Below are 19727 nucleotides of genomic sequence, written 5' to 3' on the forward strand. Positions count from 1 at the left end.
AACCTCAACATTAGTCTCATAGTTTCACTCACCAACATGTGCTGCTCGGGCAGCTGCTTTCCATAAACAGTAATTGGATTCACTTGTTTTAATTTACTTCACTACTGTAGGCTCCGTCCATAACTCACTTCAGGGTACGTGATTATTCAAACATTTTACGTCCAATTTCCTGTACAGTAATTACCCAGAGGAGAGAAGTGAGAGTGTCCTCACACCCGCTGCTGCCTGCTCCCATATCCAACAACTCGGGAGCATGCAAAGCGCACGGCACTGCCACCACGGGGGTTTGCATAAGGCCGATCTGACAGCGGCTTCCTTCCTGTTGCTAGCATCACTGTCAGTGGGAAAAGCTGGTTGCCTCCTGGACTATTGATAACAACACGCCCATCAGGGGAGCAAAGACATTAAAACACCACATAAAAACAAGTAGGATAAAGTTCTCTTAATCCTTACATGAGATAACTACAGGTAACAAATGAAGAACTGAGGAGACTGAACTGCAGCCCCCTTATTTCAGTCCTCTGCTTTATCTCTTCCATTTCATCTTTTCTCTGCCATTGGCTTACTAATAAAAAAAAAAGTTTTTTTGCTTGTGTAGACCCCTTCACAGTTTGTAAACAGTGTGACGTTTTTTGAGGGGCGGGGCTTAACTGGAGGCAAAAGATCTCAAACACTATAACTCGCAAACGGCAGTTAGCATATTTCAACTGACTATTTTGGCAAGAATGGACGAGGAAAACGCATATTTTGGAAAATATACTAATACACTCATTCTCTGAGACCGTGAGTGTTATTTTAAAAAGCTGACTCTGACTGATGGGACTATATTCACTGACCCCTACACTCTCACTCACTGGATGGACAATTTGACTAAAGGAGGACACAGAGAGGACGAAGTGTGGTCTGTCTTTATCAAGTGAACATTACAAGAAGTAAGTGGAAACGCTGTGGAGGGTAACATAGTAAATGCAACTTCTGCTTGGACACCCCTGAAACATGCAAATAATGTTGTGTTAGCTTGCGCTTTGCAATAGCATTTATCAAGAATCCTCCAAATAATTAACTTAATGTTATTTAAGTCATAGTCTAGTCTAGCCCTAGTCTATCACCATGAACCACCTTTGCTTACCATTGTTCTAACTGGTGCACTGACATACATACTGACCCACAATTTAACAGTGAAGGGACCACTCAATTACACTAGACAGAAACTGCATAGAGTGTGACATCAGGTCTTTGAAATGAACTGAACAAAGTAACACAAATCAACAGTTATTACGAATTTTAATGTTACTTGGTGTTCTGATCATTTGCAGTCTGGCGGTTGCCAAGTGTCTGGAAACAATCTGAAGGGGGAATCTGGTTTACTGACAATGACTGTTCAAACTGCTTTAGATAAGAGCTCATGTGTTGCCCAAAGCTGGCTTTTTCTTGATACTATCAAAGAGCACGTGTTTGCAATGAATTTTAAAAATAACTTAAGTAATCAAACTAGGAAACATGGCTGATGAAGCAACCCCATCTAGCTGTTCAGCATAGTTGTTTCTGCATTGTAACATGTATGAACAACCAATCTCACCACTGCTGGCATCTGGCCAACAACTCAATAGAAAACCTAGGGGTGTTATCAATAACTACTCCAGAATAAAACTTTGATTTCATCCCCACAGTTCTGTTTCTTTCCGTCTGTTATTTTTCCAACAACAACAACAAAAAAAAATCACAAGTAAAGATGAGTATGCAAGCAGTTGGTCAGCTGACTAAATAACTTTAGTTTGGCCGCTTACAAGATTTTAACTCAATATGTGTTTTCACCAACATTTCATGTCTTTCAGGATGAAGAACAATGTAGACAATGACTTATGGCTGAGCTGTCTGAGTTTTAAGGGGACCTATGGACAACCAGTTAAAGAAGTCACAAGGGTCACTGGTTTGAATCCCTTTTACATCCATGGCTGATATGTTCCAGTGCCTAACCCTTAAAACTGTTGGCCCCATGTACCTCAAGTCCTCACTAATCTCTGTGTGAACAATACAATTGGTCTAGGTATGAGAAACACATCCCATGTATGTGTATATGCACACTAGGTAGACTATGTAGTCTGTAGTAGGTACAAAATGTAGTCTAATATACAGGCTATGATGTAAATCAGTTGATGTTGAAACAGTGTCAGAAAGGTGGTAATTCAACAGGATGGACAGTTTGGAGGATATAGTTTGCAGTGCTGTTAAACTGGATTGAGTAAGTTACTTGAAATAAAATGTTGAAAAAAAAAATATATATATATATATTTAGCACAAATATTGAATCAGCCAATCACATGGCTGCAATTCAATGCATTTAGGCATGTAGAGGTGATCAAGACAACTTGCTGAAGTTCAAACCGAGCATCAGAATGAGGAAAAAAAGGGGATTTAAGTGACTTTGAACGCGGTATGGTTGCTGGTGCCAGACGGGCTGGTCTGAGCATTTCACAAACTGCTGATCTACTGGGATCTTCACGCACAATCATCTCTAGGGTTTACAGAGAACGGTCCGAAACAGAGAAAATATCCAGTGAGCGACAGTTGTGTGGATGCAAATGCCTCGTTGATGTGAGAGGTCAGAGGAGAAAGGGCAGACTGGTTGGAGAGGATAGAAAGGCAACAGTAACTCAAATAACAACTCGTTACAACCAAGGAATGTAGGATACCATCTCTGAACACACGACACGTGCAACCTTGAAGAAGATGGGCTACAGCAGCAGAAGACCACACCGGGTGCCACTCCTGACAGCTAAGAACTACAAAACTGAGACTACAGTTCACACAGGCTCACCAACACTGGACAATAGAAGATTGGAAAAACGTTGCCTGGTTGGACGAGTCTTGATTTCATCTGCGACATTTGGATGGCCGGGTCAGAATTTGGCGTAAACAACATGAAATCATGGATCCATCCTGCTTTGTATCTCTTCAGGCTGCTGCTGGTGGTGTAATGGTTTGAGGGATATTTTCTTGGAATGTGGTGGAATGGGAGATTCGCATCATAGATGTGGAGCCGACAAATCTGCAGCAACTGCTGATGCTGTCATGTCAATATGGACCAAAATCTTTGAGGAATGTTTCCAACTTGTTGTTGAAAGTATGCTAAGAAGAATTAAGGCAGTTCTGAAGGCAAAAGGGGGTCCAACCTTTTACTAGCAAGGTGTACCTAATAAAGTGGCTGGTGAGTGTATATTTGTTTCACTAGTTTACCTTATATTCGGACAATAAAGATGACTTAACTGAATGCAATCTAGATTAAATAACTTCCATCCCCTCTATAAGCTCTCAAAATTTCAACATTTTAAAAACTCCTTTCATTTAGCTCATTACATTCCTAATTTTATGGCTAAAATCAGATCTTAGTAGGCCCTGTGTCAGCCCCCAAAGATGGTGGTCCTGCAGTTCAGCATATAGTGGACACTGGAGCATCCGTTGACCTGCATTATTGCTGGTCAACAGATGTTAACAAACCGTACTATCAAATGATGGCTATAAAACTATTCCAGCCAGTGTGGGTGGCTCATCTTGTGACTATAAATAGTCATTTCAGTTGCTGCTGACACAAAAGGCCAGTGGTTTCGTCGGAAAAGGCATAATACCGCTGGAATGAGAGCAGCACACACTGCCTTCAAGTGTCACCAGAAACACTGTAATTTTTCTGAGAGGCACTAATGCTGTTTGTGTTACATGAGCTAAGCAATACAAATAAGCTTTGGTTTTTGAGACAGAAGGAAAAGTTCAGAATTGTTGACTTAAAAAGATGCATTTCATTATGATCAGTAATTATTTGGCAACCAAAACCTAATAAATGTTATGTTTCAGCTGTCAAGGTCAAGCTGACTTCAGGTACAGCTTATATTAATGGATAATATTCCCTATAGCAAAATATCATAGAGTGCACCGTATGTTATAAAATGATTTATGATTTGTGTATGTGTGCATGTGTGTGTTTGTGTGTGTGTTTAAAATGAACTGTAGCAGCCAACAAAAAGTAAAAATTCAGTTTCTTTCTTTTTAAACCTGAAGTAACGGTATGAAGTCACACATTACCAAAGTAAACTAACTCAACAATGATCTAATAACTTACACCCAACATAATATGGGCTTCTGCCACTGCTTGGTTCATGTTATTCGTGTAGTTAACTCTACTTTCAAGGTTTTAAGCGATTTTTGTGTGTTCCATGAATCATTTTCTAGATGTCCTAGATGGTGTATTTGATCCGTTTGGGATCTAGTGAGTCTGGTCTTGGTGGGTGGTACATGTCTAAGTATGAATGCCAGGTTTCCCAGCATTGTATTGCCACAAAATGGTCAATGTTATTTACTCCTCCTGTCAGTGGGTCCTGTTGTGGCTGATTATTGTATGTCTATGTTTTCCTCTGAATTTCCCAGACAGCTTATTGGATGCACAGGCTGATGAGATTTGAGATATTAGTCTATGCAAGCTCATTAACTCCCTTATTGTCTCACTATGTATTCACTTTTCATTTGAGCTCACACTAGCCAACACACAAGGATTTCATTAAGGTGCATGTTTCAACCGGTACAAAGAAAAAAAAATAACTGCACGCAATTGGATAGTTCCACAATCAATCAGAGCAATTTGGTTGTAAACAAATTCAATTCAGCAGAGCTCAGATGACATGCATGAATACGTCACTTACTGTTCTGTCCATTATCACATCAAGCCTGCTCAAACAATTTGACTGGTCCAGTAGATCTCTGCTGCTGCAAGATCTGTTCACAACGGAGTGACCCCAGACCAACTTAACTCAAAAGTATTGTGGGCAGGGGAAAGGTGGGCCGGCTTCCAGGCTAAGACCATTCTAGAGACAGTTCTTGAACCATTTGTAATGAAGATATAGGTTAGATCACTTTTGAAAAGGCTGTATCCCGAGCAGTCAAAATTATTCTCGCTGCTTCTGGCACTGAGTAATAGAAATCTGAGCAAAGTGAACTGTTTGTCTGATCAGAGGTGATTTAAACAATGACTCCTCTGTGCCTCTTTGAAGAAATAAGATTACTGAGAGTAGGACTTGTGCACACCAAGCCCAGATCCATTTTCAGAGGAGTGCATTTCATTTCATGACAAAGTCAACTGCCCAGTGAAGTCTGTATGCTCTCAGAGAACAAAATCATCAAGTCATTCATCATAACTCATACTAGGACTTGAAACAGAGAAATGTCGTTCAATGACAGTTTCTGTATCATGTCCATTGCTCTCTCAGATACCCATCTTCAACCTAGCGGCGAGCCTCTTGTCCACAGACACCACAGATATCCCAAAATGATGGATGGTCCTTCTTCCAACTTTATTTCTAGTCCTTTTTGTCTCTCATTACTATAATTGGTAAATGATTTTGCCATTATTGACCCATTCTGGGTTGCAAGCAGTTTCATAAGAAAACACATAATGACATGGAATGTAATATTATAAACCCTACCTCCAAGTGTCATCAGCAAATGTTGAAGTTGGATATAACAAAACAGTAGCTATATATGTGATGTGCCGTATTTTTATTTTATTATTTTCACAAACCAAGAATTTCCAAGCTTAAAACAACACTGACACCACCTCTTAATTTGAGAGCAAACATACTATATATGTTTGTACATCCTTCAGGTTGGAACCACCTACAGATGTTCCAAATAAAAACATAAACTCCCCAGTCCTTTAGAACCAAATAAGTCAGTTAGCCTCAAAGCCAGATTGAACCTTGGAAGGTTGGACTGGAGTTCTGGACTGAACCACCGCTTAGCTGCTCTAGGCCTAGGCTGCTGGGGGATGATGCACTGAGCACCTGTCCTCAACTCTCTTTTCTCTGGCACTGAGCTCCTGTCCTCTAATTTCATCTCATCTCATCTTCTACTACCACTTATCCTCACTAGGGTCACGGGGGTTGCTGGAGCCTATCCCAGCTGTCCCCGTCCTCTAATTTCTTCTCTACTTTGCTACATAGAGTTGTATAGAGTCACCACTTGGATTAATGTTGAACACTCAAAATCCAGCCCAGGTCAAAGTACATCCAAAAAAAAAAAAAAAAAAAAAAAAAGAAGCTGAAAAAAAGGGCAACCGGACATGTTGAGTTTCACCACTCATCCAAGTATTTTTTTTTTCATTTCTTAAGGACTGTTGGGGAGTTGGGGTTGTAGTAGGACCATCAGATACTGTACATCCAGTTGCCTTAGAAATACTATGACCTGGATAACTGAGAATCGTCACAGACATGGAGACTGACTTTTGGTGTGAACCTCAAGTGGACATTGAAGTAACTTAATTTTATCATCCTCAAGGTTGCCACTTGGTTGATCCTTCCAAATGTTTCCTTATTTGTTTCCCATTTATTATAAATATTTCAAAAGCATGAGGTGAACATTTCATGTTTTCACACTCAATACATTAAGACTGTTTTAAAGACTAATGATCAGATGTTTGGTTATTAGACCTAACCAACATTACACATAATTCTAAAATTTTAGTGGTTGATGTGGAAAGTATGACTATTAAGAGGTGTCAGTAGAAGCCTGATTATTTCATGGAGAGGTATTTGGATACAGAGCAAACATAGAGGAGACACCAAAGGAGCCAACAGTACACCAAATGTACTGTTTAGTTTACATATTATCTACTTCATCCATCCCTGAGCTCATGTCACGATCATGTGTCCAGATGGATGGATGGATGGATGAGCACGTTCAAAAGTTTTAAATAATTATACTGATATTGATTATTGCGCCTATGCCTTATTAAACACAATCCTCAAATTCAGGAGGGTGTTGCATGCTTTTTCACAGAAGTACAGAATGAAACGTTAGCTCCGCGCACACACCCACGAAACAGGAGAAAAGAGACTTTAATAATACACTTTGAATCATGTTTACAGAGCCGTTACACCACATGTGTTGACAGCTGGATGGATTAACATTGGATCACATCTGTTTCATCTTAGTTTTGTGTGCTAGCGGGGTAAAATTTGCTAATTAGCGCTGAAACGCAAAGTATGGCCGAGGCTAATGGGAACATTGGTAGTTTTAGTCATAAACAGGTATTTGAAAGATTAGGATTTTGACTTTATGGTGGCGATTTGACCTGGGGGAATCAAGAATGTCAGAACACCCAATAGCAGTTGCGATATGTGAAGTGAAAGTCATGTGGCTCTAGCAGACACTTTAGAGGGTCCTGAAAGTCATTAGGATTCATCCACGTGGCATTATGAGAGTTTGGACCATGTTTTACAGCACTTCATTAAATAATTAGATATATCAGCCAAACCAAATCATTATTGACTAAAACAAGTTTTCTTTGTCTTCCTAAAACCTGTTGAAACACTGTTGCCAGAGGAACTTCAAGTAGGAAATTCAGCCATAGTTTACAGCCACCTCACCTCACAGCCAGCACATTTTATAGTCTTGCCTTGAACTGTAATATCTTTTATAATCCATATGTTTTGTAAACAGTTTGATCTCCCTGCAATGCAACCTTCTTTTTTATCCACCTTTCATTATTTGAACTGTTTTACGATTTCCTCCGAAACACGTTTTATAAACCTGGAATTTCGAGACGTGCCACATAAATAAAATCCCCTATTAAACAAAGGCGGTTCTCGATCCTTTCGGTCGTCCTGTTGTTTATTAGCAATGCCTTGTGGTGATCACCGTCCGAGGCCTGGGAGATTACCCACCGCCTCGCTTCAAACTACATCACCGTTTGGAAGAAACGTCGAGGTGAGTAAGAAATTGGATGCATGTGTTTCATTGTGCTTCGGCCTGGCAGACGAACGGCGGCATTATCCTGTTACATGTTTGAGCTGCATTTCATTCACATGCTGCAAACAACCGCTATGATGTGCTGTCATAGACAAAGGCAAGAGGAAGGGGGGCTTGAACGCATGGAGCTGGTCCAAGAGGGGCAGAACGTTTCAATCTGAACTAAGCGTACTGAGCACCCTGATCAGGCTGCCTATTCTTACCTATATGATGACAACATCAAACCATCTGTTTAAAGTAGAAGCTAGGTCTTTGGAGGTACGACGAGTTCCACCTTTGATTGAATCAGGTCAATGAGCTGAATATCAAATGTTTTGATCAGGGCATGGGGCTGGATAGTTTGGGGTAACGTCATCACATACTTTGCGGTGAGTCATAGATCTGGAGGCTAGAGGTCTGAATAAGGGGTGGGGTGGGGGCGATGGGGTGTATGCAGTGACCTTATGATGTTGTAATGTAACGTAGAGCATGTCACTTTTTCTAAAAATAACAGCCAGTTCAGACTGAAATAGCAGATCTATTTCTGTTTGGTGTTTCTGTTGGACGGCTTCAGTAGGCTCTCTCCAGGGGTGTGCATGCTAGCGAAGCCGAGTGGGAGGAAGGGAGAGAATGTGTTGTTTTGTTTTTCATTCTTTCCCCCTTTAAAAGAGGAGAGAGGAGGAGTGTGGGGAGGGGAGAAGCGGAGCAGCCGGAACCTTTTCAATCATGCCTGCAAACTACCCGCAGTTGTCTAAACCATTAAACTCCCAGTGCGCATTGAGTCTACTCTTCCAGTGGCAGAGACCGAGCACATTCTTTAGTGGGAAAGCTGGTCATTTGATTTAAGACTGGGGTCTCAGCTAGCTTGGCTCTACAGTATGTCATCCCAGTCAACAATGTGCTTTAATGACTGGAAGCAAATTGATACCATTTGTTTCGGAAAGCTCCCCTCCGCCTGGAACACTGGGTCTAGGCTTACATCTAAGCCCCTCAAAGTGTTACGTGATTACGATGAAGGTCAGGAATTATATCATTTTTCTTTGTGATTCCTTTTGTACAGTCCACTTAGACATGGAGGGCTATGAATCATCGCAACGTGAATATATTACTCATTCTCCTTAAACTGGCGGGTGTAGACTCTTCGGCCTCCTCCTCTCCAACACGCACCGTCACCCCCTGCACTACAAACGCTCCCTCCCTGGTCCACACACAGCTGATGTGCCGTACTTTGAAGAACCCATGTTTAGGTTGACTTGCCTTTAAAAGCTCTATGGCTACAACAGCTTCCTAGAGCCTTTTTTTTCTGTCCTAAACGCAGACAGAGGAATGTGTGTTTTACAGAAACAGACCATGCAGGATATTAGCCTACAACATAGGCTGACAGTGACGTATGCTTGGGGGTAGAACAACAAGGGCATGCACTGTGACAAACTAGAGCTGCCATTTGGGGTGCACTCGCAAGGCAGCGTGAAAACACTCCTCAATCCGGTCTCCTTCACATTCAGTGTAGATAACATAATGGATGCCAGGCTGAGAATCTGAAAACCGCTCATAGCCAATGAAAAAAAAGGAAAATGATAGTATCTTCTTGGTCGAGGTATTTCATTTGACTTCCTATATATATCTGTCAAATAAAAATAAAAAGTTTAAATTCATGTCTCAATGTTATGTGTTAGTGGCTCAGACATCTCAGTTAATGATGCAGAAAGATGGTGGTGGAAATTTTAAATTCATGAGGTTTTAGTATATTTGTCACCGATTACAGTACTTTTTACTTGTTTTTAATGTTGTTCTGTGAAACTCCCAAAAAACTTATATTAGTTATATTATATTAACTAATATTGTATATGATACAATAAAAATATGCAAAATAGAAAACCAGATCAAAAGTTGCAGGGTTCAAATCAAATCTTTTACCTCAAATTAAAGCTGCGCTCATTGTCCAATACCTGGTCTTTATGCTCTAATTCATTTTAATGGCTGTATTATTTTATTTATTCTTTTTTTAGTGTTTGAAACAGCATTTTCACAGAATTGAGTATGATTGTGTTTCTGTTTGGTTTTTCTGTTATAAGCTCGGCTATATAATAAAGAGGCCACTACCTAAATATACTTCAGAGTTTAAAATAAATAAATAAATTACTCTGATGTCTTTTATTCTTTATGAAGCTGTGATTTGAAATACACTGCTTTTGTAGGTGTACCAGACACATTAGGGTGTATTTACACAAAGTATTAGTATCAGATCAGTATCACTGATACCAGCCTGAATTTTACTCAGCATCGGGTTGGAAAAGGAAAACGGTGGTATCGAACATCACTTACACAACTTGTGGTTGACACTCCTTGGTGGCAGCAGGATGCAGCCTGACACATACACACACACAAAAACAGTTTAGGTACAACTAAGAAGCTAATCAATCAAACTGATTAAGTGTCTATGTGATACCCTGGAACAACCCTGATAAACAAACCACCATCCTCTCTTTCGTGATTTACAACAACACTGTGTCTACTTGCTAACTCTGCTAATGATGTTTTATCTGGGCAGGTACCATTTAGTTGGTAATGTGAGCCAACAGATAAAACAGTAACATAAAAATTTGTGAGAAGCTAAACACTTTGGTAGAGCTGGTGAGTTGGGGAACGTTCTCAGTGGGATCATCACTACGAGCTCAATTAACGCAAATTTCATATACTATCTGTGGCACACATGCTTTTGGACTAATTTTAACAATTCCCTATTATATAACCTGCTTTATCTTATTGCTATTTTATTGTACCTCTGCTTGAATGTGACAGTTTCTCAAACCAACTCACTACGTCCACATGTTCGCTGCGTATTGGTCTCCTGTCCTTTCTTTGTCTAATTCTTGTACCTCTGACTGTCACACTTGCATTGGAGTGGACACAATGTTTCCAGTAAAGCTACTCCACCGATATTTCTCCCCATATGAATGTATATCCGTAAAAATTAAGGCTGGAATCCCACGTAAATTCCGTGGACTACGGTTACAACAATGTCCAAGTGGTTCAGTAGTCAATACTGAGGAGTTTATTTTACGCCGAGGCTTGATTTGTTTTCCTCAACGAGTCAAATAACCAGCGGGTGTCTGGTTCGGGGATTTGCACAGGCCTACAGAGTTATATGTTGTATATGTATCTTATGCAATCCCATCCTTCTCGGTACATCTCCACCTCACAACAGCCCTGTCTCAAATTCTCTCATTCTGTCTATCAACATATTTCTACAGATGTCTCCCTATTCAAAAAGGCTCTCAGGTGAGAAAATAAAGCTCAGTTTTTTAGCAGTAACTCCATCTGCAGTGTCGGATTTGTGGCAAGAGAGCAACAATAAGTCAGCTCGGTGATTATTTAGTCTATATTATGAGGAAATATTGACGTGAAACTCCATCACCTGTTTCAAATATGAGCGCCTGCTTCTGCCAGTGCTCGTCTGAAAAGGCGATGTTCGGATGCCAGTTGAATGAGGAACTCCCTGTTGAGATGGTCTGATGACAGGATAAGACTGACTTGAAAGCTTGGAGGGGTTCACGTCTGGGTCCTTGTGTGCCAGAACGTGGTACTGCCAGACGTGTAATCACCGAATGGACTGTGGCGGAGTCTGCGCCGTACTCCAGGTCAGCGCTGCACAGTTGGATTTGATCGACTCGGCGGTGGCACTTCTTCCTCTAAAGCGTGATCCGTCAGTGATCTCATCGCTAATGGTAACTGACTCAACTCTAAACACAAGAGGGGTGAGAGATTAAAACGCCATGAGGCACCTTCACTGCAGCTACAGTAAAGCAGGTCCATGATGTAATGGTTCTCAAAAGCAACAGGGCGAGGTCTAAACACATGAAAGTCCGGGTCCAATTGGAAACAGATTTGACCTGACAAGTGTGATTGTAGCCTGTTGTTTCAAGACAAGGCCTGAGTATGTGCAAATACGTGTATGTGTGTGTTTTTGGGAGTGTGTGTGTGTGTGTGTGTGTGTGTGTCTAAGAGGGAGAGTGGAGAGATAACACTGGGGAGTTAGGTGGCGGGCCTCAAATTTCTTTTTACCATCCATGAAATCCACAAACAGAGCGCAGCCAGGGGAGACTTAAGAGATGGAGATGAGCCTCGAGGTGCAGCTGATGAACGCGCAGGTCCAGCCAAGCAACATAAAAAGAGAGATCTGTGTAGCCATTGAAGTGAATTTTCAACCAGTTGTTTCTAATTAGGTCCGGCTCCCGGGATCAGCCCAGGAGATACGTTCCTCCTGAACGTCTCTGCTTCTATAAACAACCCTCCTCTGGTTCTAGAGCTCACTGGGGCCTCAGACCTGGTCCCCCCGACGCTCGCCAACATATCTTCACAGACTCACCGCTTGATGCACTTTCGACTAACAATAATAATTTCTGGAATATCTGTTGATGACATGCAGACAAATTTTGATTTAGTGTAAAGTCTCGTTTAGATAGACTCTGTGCATCTAGGAGAGGTTCAGGTATTTTAATATTACCTGCACTGATTCTTATTCTGGTGTTTTAAAAGAATTCTTCACCTGGGAGGATCTTTACTTCTCTTGAATGATCAACTCAGTATATACTGTGACTTTTGTGTGAACTTTGAGGAAGTTCAAACTGCATCTGCACAAAGACATCAAAACTGTCAGAAGAGCTACACCATGACGCTGATATATTTGTTTACATTTTGTAAAATCTGATGACATTAAAGCTGCCCTCAATGATTAGCAGTTCCTGTTTGTAACATTACTCACAAATGTCCAAAGGTTCTCAGTCATCCACATCATGGTACCGGCATGTGCTGTATATATTTGTGTTTGTTCATATCTCAAGGTGGGAACTTTAGTTACAATCGTTTTGTAAACTGATGACAGATTATTAAGGGTTTGTCAGGTTTCCAGATGTCCACCTACACCTGAAGGACAACAACATTCACATTTTAGCCAGAGAAGATAGAGATCTTAACATCTGTCCCCAAAAATTTTCACCCTTGCTCACATCTGGTGGTCCAAACTGGAGTCTATGGCTGACAACGGGTCATTAAATTACCATCCGTTGGGGAAGGCAAACAGGACAAAAAAAGATTACTCCAGTGTCATGTAAGTAATCTTGTCATCTACAAACCCTAGGAGTTTCAGGTGGATAACATCTACATATGTTTGTATTGGAATCCCAAGTCTCTACCAGTCCTTAAGAACTGAAGAAGAAAAAGAACCCGACAAGTCCAGTTTCCTTTCTTTGAGATTGTTTTTTTTTTGTATAAAACTTAAAAATTATGTTGTTTCTTTTGGGATTTCTAAGACAATTTATTCAAACTTGATCACACGAATGTCCATGTCTCTTACAGAGACCGTATCAGGGAGTACTTTAACTCATAAAATGTGGTTTCCATAATTGTGACATGTTCCAAATTGTGATAAATTCTTACTAGTGTCAGGCACATTTAAATTTCATTGCTTTGCAGCAGTTTGATGATCGTCCAGGCCCCCGGTGAGTTCCTGTGACCTAGTTTTTGCTGTGTATCCCTAACCAATGGCATTTGTGGGACACCTGTCTAAAGACTTTGTTCCTGGTAGTTCTTTGGCATTGGTTCCATGTGTCCAGGCCTTAAGTCAACACAAACTAAAAGCATTTCAGTCAAATTTTGTTGCACATCTTAAGGGTACAGCAGTCCTGATTCTGGTAGTCCGTTGTTCTATTGTCAGTTGTGCATATGATTGTTAAGGTGTCTGTATTAAAATGTAAATTAAAATGTAGTTAGTGTCAAGACAAAACTTGTTGCACCAATGCTGAAGCAACATGAACATAATAAAGTAAATGCAGTAATATTACTGTACATTGTCCAGAACTGTATATTGTTACAGAAACAAGATGCGGCTTGTAACCGTAACCCCACAAGCCTCTAGCTAAGAAAAAAAACAGGCGCATTTTCATCATTGCATGATTTTCATTAATGGGGCTCACATTTTACTCGACCCTGACAGTCGAGTTTTGCCCCTCTTGCCCATCATTCTACTCTTTCCACCCACCAGTTTCTCTTCGCCTCTCCGCGAGGACTAATTACCACCTCCCTCCCACTGAGATAAAAACAAGTTCACCTTTGCATTATCACCCCCAAAACGTCTGCTCAGGCTATTATCATCTTCTTAGGTTACCTATCTAAAGCCGGCAGTTATGAATCTTAATACTGCATGCCTTTGAAGCCACTCTCACAATACATACTTCTGTGAAATATCTTCATCCTTTCCTACCACACTTTGATCACGAAGTAGGAGTGAAGCACAGAAACTGTTAGAAGAACTCAAAATTGGACAAGTCAAGCAGAGGACAGGCGAACCTCGCAATCCTTTATGAATGACACGGCACAATATTATTTCACTGTTATTTATGTTTCGGCTTTGTTATTCCAGATTGGTCCACTTTATAAAGCTGGAGTTGTGACTAAAAAGAAGTCAGGTGCATTCAGCGTTCTGATTCTGTTCTAAATTAGCTCCGGCGCGTGCCTGACGAGGAAGACGAGAGAAGATATATTGCTTAACTCACGCTGACTCGTCGGTGGAGGCTTGATACAGTGGTGGGGTAATCCTGATCTAGCAAAAGGGGGTGTCCTCACCCAGCCCTGCTGCTGCGCCGCATGTACTCCAACTGCGTGTTTGTGTGTGTAAAGCAACGTGTTCACTCCTCCCAGCCGCCTGCAGCACTCTATTTAGGGCTATTTATAATCAGGGCTTTTGTTTGCAGACTGGGTTGCTACCTCCACTCGCTTATCTTTGAGTTATTTGATAGAGTAGTCGTGAGGTCATTGAATAAGCGTGAGTTCTAGAAAGAGAGCATGCAGCGACCAGTAACTGATGAGTTCCAGTGGCTTAATGACTCAGTCATTTAGACAGATTTAACTACTCCTTCATTTTATCTGCCTTGATCTTAGACCGTTCATGCTGTAATTCAGGTTCAAATATGGAGAAACTCAACCTACCAATGATGAATGTTGCGCTTCTTTCATCCCAATGTGTGTTTTTTTAAGTTTCGTCACGCCATGGAAATTATTGCGTGGGTTAAACCTCACATTTTCAATCAATGACACTAACCCTGAAGCATCTGTTACTGACACAACTGGTGAAAATGCGATAAAGTATCTCAAATATGAAAAAGTCAGGTGCTGATTCTCTTTTAGCTCTGACAGAGATCCTCTAAATGCTCTAAGACACTAAACGCCAATTACCATGTCTGGTATTGTCCTACTATGTGAATTAATAATAATTTGCAACATGTATAATAAATACATTCAACAGAGACCTATTATAATACATCTTGATCAACATGACACAAGCAACTGATAATGTAGGAAACAGCAGAGAATTGCACATAATCATTTGCGTGGATGTACCAAGGAATTTGCAGCTTGTTCAAAGGAATGCTTTTTTGACGCGCACAGGTGACACAATGATGTGAAATGAATGAAAACTATAATGTTGTGTTGTTGTGTAATTGAGGTTTCCAACCTCATATCTCAAAAGTGGCAACTGGAGATCTCTTTCTACCTGTCTCTGCTCATCAAACTCTCTTTGCAGTCACGTGGCTTTTCTAGAGGGGAGTGTGGTCATAGAGATGTTGCTGAAAACTGTCCCTGTGGACATTTTGCTGATGGACACACTGTTTAAACAATCAGAATTTGTTATTATTAAAATTATCGGTGGTATGCAGAGGTATGTCAGGCCTGACAAAGTTGACATAATTATCCCAGCCTCAGGGTACTATTTTCCTGCTGTTTTCCTGCTGTGTGCCACTTGATGCAGGGCTGTTGTTTGTCACTGGTCCAGAACATGGTCCACACATCGGCATTTACATCATGAAAAGAGTGCTTTTGAACTTTGTTTGTTTCAAGAGTGTATTTTCCTGGTTTGATGGAAGCCCTAAGCGTTCATGCATTCACACGTTATTTCCTGTTTTCCCATGAAAATGAACAGATTTCCTCTGTTTTCCCAAGATCTCTGGTTGTTTATCTCATTCTTCAAAAAAAAAAAAAAAAAAACTAAACCATCGCTATCTAACAAACAATAAAGCCCAAAACGAACAGCTCACCTTACAGTAGGCTCATCACATTAGGCTCTCATTATTATTATTATTATTATTACAGTAGTGTTAAAGGCATCCACCAGTCAGCACGGCGTATGACCGAACTCTCTCAAATTAAATATATCGACATCTCAAGGAAGTAAAACTTTGTTTTCCCAAGACAATGAGATAAATAACTTAAGATTTCAAGAAAACAGAGGAAATGAATTTGTTATCACAGGAAAATGGAGGAAATAATGTGTATGAATGCATGGCCGCTTAGGGACTCCATATATGTGAACCCTAGGCATAATTTTTTTTTTTTTTGTAGTAGTAGTACTAATACAAATAACAATAACTGTACACTACTACTACTAATTATAATAATTGTAGTATCAGCAAAAAGAGCATTTCCATGTCGAACAACTGATGTTTTGGCAATATTCACATTATTCAGTAATAATAACATAATATTCAACCCTTGGGTAAATTATCTGATAAATCTGTCCAAAAACTGTAAAACTGTGACCAAAAGGACAAATGAAATGCTCTGTGGAGCAGTGGAGAAACTTAGAGTGGAGTTAAATATTATAATAAAGCAATAATCAAAACACACACAGAGTTCTGAGTCTTATGAGCATTGTGTTAGTTCTCAGGTTAGTGTCAATTCTCATATTTTACTGAGCTTCAGCTAATTATTTAGTTGCACGTTTTCATGTTTTCATTATTTAAATTTTCCATTCACCCCTAGCACAGCTGAACCCCAAAATCTAAAAAAGCTTATAAGCTCTCACGGCTAACTCGTGCTTCTACTTTAGTTCCAACTAGATTTCTCTAAGTTCTCTTCAGGAAACTTCCTAGACAATTATACAAACTCATAAAAAGGCTTGAAGGTCTAAATGCCCTCTCCACACTGCCAGGAGTACTATTTTGCTGTAGGACTTGTGGTGGAAAAAGAGAGTGTATAAGGAGTGGAATCGGTATCTAACATTGTAGAAATGCCAACGCTTCTAAAAACACAGAAATGCCACCGAGGACTTGACCTCAGTACCCCTCGAAAAGTAGCTCAAGTGTCCTTGGCTAATTTGTTTAGCAATTTCTGAGACTTTGCCGACGTGTCTCTCCGTGTATGGTGGTATGGTGTATAACTGACTTTGGATGAATGCTTAATAACAGACACGGAGCAGCCAAGTTTCTTCCACGTCAGTGTTTTTTTTTTTGTTTTGTTTTGTTTTTTTCTCTCTTCAGTTTGACAGACAGTCCAGCTCCTGGGAAAAGTGGCATTGCAGCGGGGTGGAAAGCATTAAAAGCTTTCAGTGACGCCCCGAGGCAGGCTCATGTGATACCCCATAAGAGACGGGCTAATATTTTACAGTCAGCTTGGTATTTACCAGAAGCTTGTATCGTTCACTGCAGATCAAGACCAAAGTATCAAAACATTCGGAGGATGAGCAATGAACCTGCTTCTCAGCTCTCTTCCGAGGATAAGGGTCTATTACTTACCGGCGAGGGGGTTCAGCTGTTGGTCATTTAGGGAGAGCGCGGAGAGAAAAATGCCCCCTGTCAGAATTTGGGGGGTGAGACTCGTGATGCCAAACATGACGTCCAAGTTAGGCATCTAAAATGTGACACCGCAGAACTCATAGGCTATGAGCGCAGCCGTGACGTAATCCATGATACATGGCAATAAAATGTAGAAAATCCTCTTTTGTAAAACGCGAGAGGTAGAAGTCAGCCAGTTTGATTGATGGAATTGTTACAGAGTCTACTTAACAATCCTCTAAATTTAGATCTGATTTCGTATCCATGTTCTGAGCACGGCGTTCTGGCCTGCGACCCAGGCATTACCTCAGCCGCTGAGCCCTGAGTGAGTGCGGTGTACTTGAAGATCAGGCGGAGAGGTTGCTGTCAACCACTCGTAACAGCAAGTATTGGTATGTTGAACTGAGCCCAGCCTGGAGTGTAATGGCAAAACAAGCGCAATTGTTCACATCCAGACGTATTATTCCCTCTGCTGCAAACTGAAAACATGCTCGTGTTTGTGGCGGCCTGTTCGCGCAGGGAGGTACAGAGGGCCAGAGGAGCCAGGTGGTCTGGGTTTCCTCAAAGCTTTCACTCGTATACCTTAATTTGCATTTTGACAAATGTTCCTGTTGTGAATAATCACAGTGCATCAAGTCCACCTCATGAGCTGCGGGCTGATGTAAGCGAGGAAAGAAAGACGAGATGATGACATGCACCTTCACTGAGCTCTGGACTTCATTCCAATTAAAGGAGTATTTCATTCACATTACAGACACGTACACATACGTCAGGAGCATTTATTTGTATTCTATCATGAGCACACTCAATGAGCGTGGGGTGGATAAAGACACAATATGTCCATTTGTCACACAATAACCTTTGAGAGAAATGTTCTGCTAAGGCACTGGTGAAAATCTAATATATCAAGCTTCTTAAAGCAGCAGCAGACCAAAGGTCTTCATGTGTACTGGGAGAGTTGTTTATAGTAACAAACCCAAAGAAAAGGATCAGCTAAATACTTTTGGTCTCAATGGGCTCTAAAAACATTTTAGCCTCTTTCAGCTTATTGTTTTGGTGTCACGGCTTGTAGCTGAAATGGCTTGCATAACTCTTAGTATTCTCATTAACCTCGTTTCTGAGGTCTAAAGGCAAAAACTGGAAACGCTCACGCTGTTGAACACAGTGGAGAATTTTTGCACTTTTGAGTTGAGATCAAAACAGAGTCTGAAGGAATTTGAATACTGGTTTGAATGTCTGTTACCATTGATTTGTTTCTGGAATAGCAATGAGGGATTGAGAGACCGGACAAACGCACTTCGAATGTGATTCGGTGAAGAAAAAGTCCTCTTCCCATTCTGCATGCAAGTGGTAAGACTTTGATTTTCATGTTTAGTTGATATAAGTTGCTTAGCTAGCTAGAATTTTGCAGCAGCTCACACAGTTGCCCGCACATGTAGAGATCTCAGACTGGCTGCCCTTCAATTTGTCATTGTATTGTACATGAACCAACTGTCAAATCCCATAGCGAGGACAGATCATAGACTAACAGCTAAAACATATCTCTTTGTTTTTTTTTTTGAAATGGCAATCGCAATCTACCCTCGCTACCCTTGCAATATACAAGTCAGTCGTGTTCGAATGTACCAAAACCAAAATCTTTTTTTCTCTGATTTTCCTTCTCATTTCGAAAATTTCTCTGTAGAGGTCGATGAGGCAAAACCACATCTAGTGTAGAAAGGCTGTAGTACATATCCCAGGCCTATGCAAGGCGGCGCATGCGCATCAACCTTGCATGCCATATACACCACGTTGGGTGGCTATTGCCCTAGCTACACAACAAGGGTCAAGTGTCCACACAAATGCACAGAAGAAACTCTTTTTTTTATTTGTCTGGGACCTGGATTCAAAAAGGTGTGGGTACTGTTACCGAAAAATCCGAATCCGTCATGACGGTCGGCCTAAACGTTCAAGACTTATGTGGTTTCACGCAAGAATCATATTCATGTGAACGTGGCCTAACTTGGCCGAAGTTGAATACAAACTCTGGCCAGGTCGTGAGTCCAACACAGCTCTAACACTGAAAGACAAACCATCCCCACGGTCAATTTAGAACCACCAATTGGACTGTGGGAAGGAGCCAGTGGAAACCCAGGCAGGCACAGGAAGAACCAGGCAGCTGGAGGGTTTGAACCCAAAACCCTCTCGCTATGAGGTGTCAATGCAAACCACAACCCAATGTTCACTATATATAAGTGCTTTAGGAGGCAAAGATGTTTGTTTTACAGCTCATTGTGCTGCCCCTTATAAAGTTACTGCATTCTTTAAACATAATTGAAGTGCATCCCAACATTTAACCACTTTTTA

At 40.9% G+C, this 19727-nt stretch overlaps 1 protein-coding gene across 3 annotated transcripts in view; it reads right to left on the reverse strand.

The window, feature by feature from the left end:
• The window catches only part of myocd (myocardin), a 127122-nt gene extending 112689 nt beyond the window's left edge, over positions 1–14433 (reverse strand). The window contains exon 1 of one of the 3 annotated variants that reach the window (XM_047608258.1): positions 14328–14433. The gene's annotated coding sequence lies outside the window, so the exon portion shown is untranslated. Of the gene's footprint in view, positions 1–32; positions 279–14327 lie in introns of those variants that run through there. The other 2 variants (XM_047608257.1, XM_047608261.1) reach the window with 2 other exon arrangements.
• Positions 14434–19727: the final 5294 nt, after the last annotated feature.

Source organism: Mugil cephalus, chromosome 16 (genome assembly GCF_022458985.1).
Source record: "Mugil cephalus isolate CIBA_MC_2020 chromosome 16, CIBA_Mcephalus_1.1, whole genome shotgun sequence".
NCBI lineage: Eukaryota > Metazoa > Chordata > Actinopteri > Mugiliformes > Mugilidae > Mugil > Mugil cephalus.